The 7589-nt window shown below is 36.2% G+C and overlaps 1 pseudogene; it reads left to right on the top strand.

Moving 5' to 3' along the window:
- Positions 1-3345: 3345 nt before the first annotated feature.
- On the top strand, positions 3346-7308 carry LOC149747631 (large ribosomal subunit protein uL2 pseudogene; annotated as a pseudogene).
- Positions 7309-7589: the final 281 nt, after the last annotated feature.

Consider the following 7589-nt stretch of genomic DNA (forward strand, 5'->3'; position numbering starts at 1 on the left):
GATCGTATATAAACTTCAATTTTCTAACTTGTTCTTGAGTCTCATTTTTCTAGTGGTACCCCCATATGCATGTAACAAATTTAATTTATTCCTGTTAATTTGTCTCTTGTCAATTTAATTATTAGGCTAGCCATAACCTAGAAAGGGTAGAGGAAAATTATTTCCTTCTCCAACATACTAAATGGTTTATATTTGAAAAAAAGAAACCAACATTTAATAAGCTAAATATCCAATTTAAGATATTTAAAAGAACAATTGTAAATAAAAGGGATTAAAACAGAGAAAGTGATAAATAAACTGCTATTGAAATTAAAATGGAGAGTCAACAAAATCAAAAGCAAACTTTTTTTGAAAAATCTACTGAAATAGACATAATTGACTGACAAAATTTACCAAAAATTTAGAAAAAATGATAATATGAAATAGTGAAACAGAGTTCTTTAAAAATATACAAAAATATAAATTTGAAAATGTAAATTAAGTAGAAAATTTCCTTTTAAATATAACCTATGAAATTTTGGAAAAGTAGAAGTGTAAAACACATCACAGTCTTATAACCATTAAAGATTTGAATCACTTGTGAAAAGTTAATCAGCATCAATATATAAAAGAATCAAAGTAATTTGCAGATGGTTCTACCTCATAATTATGAAGTAATCCCAATATTATATAAACTCTTCCAGAAAATACAGAGACTGTCTTGTATCTCATGTTCTCAAGAATTAGATGCTTGACTAAATAAAATCAGCAGAACAAACTGTGTAACTAAATTTGTAATATTATTATCCTCCCAGGTAGTCTGCAGTGAGAGAATTCCAGGCTGGAACAGGCATCTCATAAAAGAAGGTTGTGCTTCCATGTGTTCCTCAGATTATAACCTGGGTACTAAATCTTCCACCTCTGACTAATACAATCTGGTGTCATTGTCATCCTAAAAACATTTCAGAAATTGATTAGCTTTTGCTAACAGAAAAGATGCCAATATGTAGTGGCTAAAAACATGTAAAATGTACATCTAAAGGAACTAGAAAAAGAGGAAAAAGTATTGTGTTTCCATGTGTTCCTCAGATTATAACCTGGGTGCTAAATCTTCCACCTCTGACTAATACAATCTGGTGTCATTGTCATCCTAAAAACATTTCAGAAATTGATTAGCTTTTGCTAACAGAAAAGATGCCAATATGTAGTGGCTAAAAACATGTAAAATGTACATCTAAAGGAACTAGAAAAAGAGGAAAAAGTAAGCCCAAATGTAGAAGAAGAAAGGAAATAATAAAGATCAGAGCAGAAATAAATAAGAGACTAAAAAACAATAGAAAATATTAATAAAACTTAGAGAATTTATTTAGAAATATAAACAAATCAACAAAGCTTTAACCAGATTCATCAAGATAAAAAGAGAGAGGACCAAATAATTACAATCAAAAATGAAAAAGAAGTTACAGCTGATACCAAAAAGGATCATAAGAGACTACTACAAACAATTATGCAACACACTGGACAACCTAGAAGAAATAGGTAAAGTCTTAGAAACATACAATTTTCAAAGACTGAATCATGAAGAAATAGAAAATCTGAATTGACCAATTACTAGTAAGAAAATTAAAATGGTAATAAAAATCTCCCAACAAACAAAAGCTTAGGACCATACAGCTTCACTGGCAAATTCAAAAAAAAAAAAAAAAGAATCTAAAAATGATTTAATACCTATCCTTCTCAAACTCTTCTTAAAAATTGAAGAGGAGGGACGCCTAAACATATTTTATGAAGTCAGCATTACTCTGATACCAAAACCAGACAAGAATATCACTAAAAAAGAAAATTACAGGACAATATCACTGATGAACATAGATGCAAAAACCCTCAACAAAATATTAGGAAACAGAATCCAAAAACAAATTAAAATAATCATATAACACAATCAAGTCAGATTTACTCCTGGGATGTAAGGATGATTCAACAATATCAAATCAATCAATGTTATACACTATACTAATAAAAATAAAGGATACAATTTATATAATCATCTCAATAGATGCAGGAGAAGCATTTGACAAAATTCAACATTCATTTATGATAAAACTCTCAACAAAGTATAGAGAAAATATACATCAACATAATAAAGGCCATATGTAACAAACTCACAGCTAACATCATGCTTAGTGGTATAAAGCTGAAAGCTTTTCCTCCAAGGTGAGGAACAAGACAAAGATGCCTATTCTTGCCACTTTTATTCAACATACCGTTGGAAGTTTTAATCACAGCAAATAAACAAGGAGAAGAAGTAAAATGCATCCAAATCAAAAATGAAGAAGCAAAACTGTCACTATCTGCAGATGGCATGATACTATATACAGAAAACACTAAAGACTCTACCAACAAACTGTTAGGACTAATAAATGAACCCAGTAAAGTCTCAGGATACAAAATCAATATACAGAAATCTGTGGTATTTCTATACACTAATAAGAAACTATCAGACAGAAGAACAAGCCAAGTGTCCATTGGTGGATGAATTGGTAAAGAAGAGGTGATATACCCACACAAAGGAATATTACTCGGCTATAAAAAAGAATGAAATTCTGCCATCTGTCACAAGATGAATGGACCTTGAAGGTTTTATTCTAAGTGAAATAAGTCAGACAGAGAAAGAAAAATACTATATAATATCTCTAATATGTGGGATCTTAAAAAAACAAAAACAAAACTACGAAAACTAACAAACTAAATGTAACAAACTCATAGATACAGAGAGAAGATTAGTGGTTATCAGAGGGAAAGGGAGTCGGGATTGAGCAAGATGGGTAAAGTTGGTCAACGAGGTGATGGTGATGGATGGTAATGAGGCTTGTGGCTGTGATCAACTTGTAGGATATACAAATGTCACATTATAATGATGTACACTTGAAACTAATATGATTTTTAAAATGCTTATTACAGGATTCTTGCCTTTGATAATTTTACAATATAATGTGAAAATCAAGCTTAACAGACTTAAATATTAAACTCTCATATGTTTGACATATAACTCAGACCTGCTGTATTACTGATTCCTGCTTTCTTAAAAACATGTCATGAAAAAATTTTAATTTGCTTGTATAGGCCCATTTGTCATGTTCGTTTCTAGAAACAAAGAAAATTTTAATATAGTTTATTTCTCATTAAAGAAGAAATATTTAAAATCTTATTTTTGAATTGAAAATAAAGGCTAAAATTTAAAAATGGTTAGGCTTGCTGTTTGGCTTGTTGTAAGCAAAAGCAAACACATTTAAAAAAAGGCAAGAAAACAAAGGAAAGTTTCAATATGCTTTAAAATTTCAAATAAGTTTGGAGAGATGTGTGTACTTCCATTTCCATCAGCCATGACATTATTTCACTGTAGGTTGATGTATGTTTTAATTGATTTGTGATATGAACAACTTCTGCATCTTTGTAAACAACATCTATGTCTTAAATTTACAAAAATGAGTCACATAAATAAATATTTTGTGTCCAAACAAGCAGTATTATATTTCATGATACTGTGTGTAGAATGCGTGCCTTTTTTGGTTTGAGTCAGCTCAGCTAAAGGGAATGGTCCAGATAGCCTCCCTCTCATGTCAGCTGGCAGGCTGGTTGAGCTGCAGAACCTCAGCTGGATTTTCTTCTCTCTGCTCTACATAATCTCTTCTCTTGCAGGAAGCTTGCTCTGCTTTGACACATGGTAGTCTCTTGGTTCCAAAAAACAGAAAAAGACTGATAAAGACCTCTTGTGAAAAAATTTTTAACTCTTATTGGCCAAAACAACTTGCAAATCCACTCCAGATTCAGTGTGGGAGGGCACTACCAAAGGGCACCGGTAGGGGGAGAATAATTTATGTAAAATATTTATACCAGTAGCAAAATAGATAATATTATTGATTTAAGATTTTTAGTAGGGCTGGTGTACTGAATAAAAATCCAATCTCCAGCCAAGAGTGTTCTGCACATAGTCAATGTTGGGCATGTTGATCTTATACCATCTATTTCAATTTAATTCAATCAGTTCATTAACATTCTCTATGTGCTCTGATACATACAAGAAAAGGTTAAATATGTTTATGGTACTCACTGCACCTGAAATTCAGTCGGGAGAAGACACCACCATTTGAAAAATTAAAAATCTCATAAGTCATTCATTGTGCACCCAGCTTAAAGGAAGAGACCACAGATTCAACAAAAACTCACAGGAAGGGAAGCAGTCTTAGGCAATAAGGTGAATGGACAGAAAATGCTTGTTTAAAGAGGTGACACTTGAGCCTGGAAGAATAAGTAGAATTTTTCTAGAGAAGTGAGAAATCAAAGGCTTGCCTGGTGAAAAGATCAAAAAAGTAAAAGTTGTGAAAGTGGGAATGATCTTGTCATGAGCTGGGGATTTTTAGTAAACTGCTCTGACATACAATGAAGAGGTGAGTGGGAGCACAACTGGTTTTTGTTGGGTTATAGAAGACCAGGCTCTCTAGTGTCTGGGAATATCAGCTACACTAGAATTGATGCTATAGGTCAGAACCTAACCACTGCTCCTCTTCCCTAGGTTTTTGTTTAACTATTTTAACCAAGGCATCAAGGAACTAAGAAGCTTGAAGATGTAGGTAGTGAGAGTTGTGTAAAAGAGTTTACTTCTAATTAGGTGATACTTAGCAGAATCTAAGCTACATGAATTCTTTGCCACACCTTACAGAGTGCTAGATTGTGAGATGATGTATGCAAAACCGATGTTTTACACAAATCATGTTCTATATTGCTATAAGACTTCTGCTCCCACATTCTGTGCAGGGATACCCCTCTGTGAAACTTCTCCTCCTGTTTACTGGCTGCTGTTTGGAGAGATGTCCATCTTAGGGCCAATGAGGTATACCTAGAAGGTCATATCAAGGAGAAAAAAAATGTGATGCTTACTCTACAGGGCCCCTTAATTAGGACTATGGTTTGCGAAGTTGACACTCAAAATGGACTCAGGTGTGACAGCAGACAAAACCGTAGGACATGCTCACAACAAAAGTCATTATGGAAGATAATGTCAAAGTTGAGGAGATGATAACCACCTTAAAATGTAGTAAATAGTACAAAGAAGATGAGTAATGAAAATATGCCTTTAGACTTGATAATTAGGAAAGCAGCATGGATTTGTGATAACACAGCTTATGATAGTCATGGAGGACTGTATGTAATAGTGAGGATTTGAATAAAGTATATAAAGTGATTAGTGTTTCCTCAGAAAGAGGTGAGAACATTTTTGATTGGGGAATAGTGTAAGCAAAAATCCTGAGAAATGGATTAGAAAGACTGAAGAGATGGAGAAGATAAAAGAGGTGGTAGAGGAGGAAATAAATTCAAATCTTATAAACAAGTTAGTTAATATTAATAAGTCTTTAGTGAAGAATGAAAATATTTGAATATCAAGAAAGATCATAATTAAGAAAGCATGATTTTTTTTCTTAAAAATGTATGAAGTTAGTCAAAATGTCCAACTAAGCAGGATAAATATCTATAAAATGTTACTTTCTGTTATAGGCATTTTGTTTCACATCACTGCCCTCTTATGTTCTGATTTTAGTTGAATGAATATTTAGAGATAAATGTCATTTACAATTATTCTAGCCTGCTCTTTTGGCTGCACTCAGAAGCAGACTGCTGTGATGGGCCGCATGATCCCTGGGCAGAGAAAGAGTGCCGGCTCCGTGTTCCACGTGTGTGTGAACCACCAAAAGGGCATCACGTGTCTGCAAGCTGTGGACTTCGCCGAGTGACACGGCTACATCAAGGACATCGTGAAGGACATCATCCGTGACCCGGGTTGCTGTGTGCCCCTTGCCAAGGTGGTCTTCCAGGATCCGTACCGTTTTAAGAAGTGGATGGAGCTGTTCATTGCCGCCGAGGGCATCCACACTGGCCAGTTTGTGTACTATGGCAAGAACGCCCAGCTCAACATCGGCAATATGCTGCTGGTGGGCACCATACCCGATGGCACCATCGTATATTGTCTGGAGGAGAAGCCTGGTGACCGGGGCATGCTGGCCAGAGCTTCTGGGAACTATGTGATTGTCATCTCCCACAACCCTGAGACAAAGAAGACCAGAGTGAAACTGCCCTTGGGCTCCAAGAAGGTCATCTCCTCCATCAACAGAGTTGTTGACAGTGTGGTGGCTGGAGGTGGTCTCATTGACAAGCCCATTCTGAAGGCCAGCTCTGCCTACCACAAGTATAAGGCAAAGAGGAATTGTTGGCCATGCATATGGGGTGTGGCCATGAACCCTGTTGAGCATCCCTTCAGAGGTGGCAACAACCAGCACATTGGCAAACCCTCTACCATCTGCAGAGATGTCCCTGCTGGCCGGAAAGTGGGTCTCATTTTTGCCTGCTGGACTGGGTGTCTCTGGGGAGCCCAGACTGTGCAGGAGAAAGAGAATTAGGGCTGGGGGCTCAATAAAGCTTGTCTTTTTCACATACACGCAAAACTTATTCTAGCCTGTTTTTACTTGTTCTTATGCAGCTTTTGTAAGGAACACCTTTATTCCATTTGAAACTGTCAAACTTTCAGTCATGGAAGCAATTTGAAATCCTAGAATTTGATATCATCCCATCAATCCCTCTGTCTTCTCAGAAGAACAAAATTTAACCTTCCCAGAGTAACAAGGCTCAAAACAGTATTCTGAGATATTCTTATTTCCCCATCTCTAAAGCTAACAAACAACACCTTATTGTTCACATAATCTGGAATTGCAGTTTTTTCTTGCTTTATTAAAGCCATTCAACCATCTCAGTTTATTCTTAGCCTCCTCTATAGAAGAAAAAAGTTATTTGGACAAAAATTTAGTGGCCTTTCTCCTCCTTTTCTAGTCCACAGGCATTCAAAATACCTGAATATTTAAAAGTTTGCAACCAAGATGAAGAGAAAACTTGGTATTTTTTTAGCTTCTTTTGTATTTTGCCATTTACTTACAGAATGAATTATTGGACTTAAATTGTCTTCCCCTTTTCCAGCTTTTTTTTTTTTTTTTTTGTGGTACGCGGGCCTCTCACTGTTGTGGCCTCTCCCGTTGCAGAGCACAGGCTCCGGACACACAGGCTCAGCGGCCACGGCTCACAGGCCCAGCCGTTCCGCGGCACGTAGGATCTTCCCGGACCGGGGCACGAACCCGTGTCCCCTGCATCGGCAGGCGGACTCTCAACCACTGCGCCACCAGGGAAGCCCCAGCATTTTTTTTAACATCTTTATTGGAATATAATTTATTTAAAATGGTGTGTTAGCTTCTGCTGTATAACAAAGTGAAAGAGACATACAGATACATATATCCCCCTATCTCCTCCCTCTTGCTTCTCCCTCCCACCCTCCCTATCCCACCCCTCTAGGTGGACACAAAGCACCGAGCTGATCTCCCTGTGCTATGTGGCTGCTTCCTATCAGCTATTTATTTTACATTTGGTAGTGTATATATGTCAATGCCACTCTCTCACTTTGTCCCAGCTTACCCTTCCCTTTCCCCGTGTCCTCAAGTCCATACTCTACATCTGCATCTTTATTCCTATCCTGCCCCTAGGTTCTTCAGAAGCATTTTTTAAAAATATTC

The sequence above is a fragment of the Delphinapterus leucas genome, chromosome 14 (assembly GCF_059928025.1).
Source record: "Delphinapterus leucas isolate spDelLeu-1000000601 "Yukka" chromosome 14, BTC_Dleu_Yukka2, whole genome shotgun sequence".
Lineage (NCBI taxonomy): Eukaryota > Metazoa > Chordata > Mammalia > Artiodactyla > Monodontidae > Delphinapterus > Delphinapterus leucas.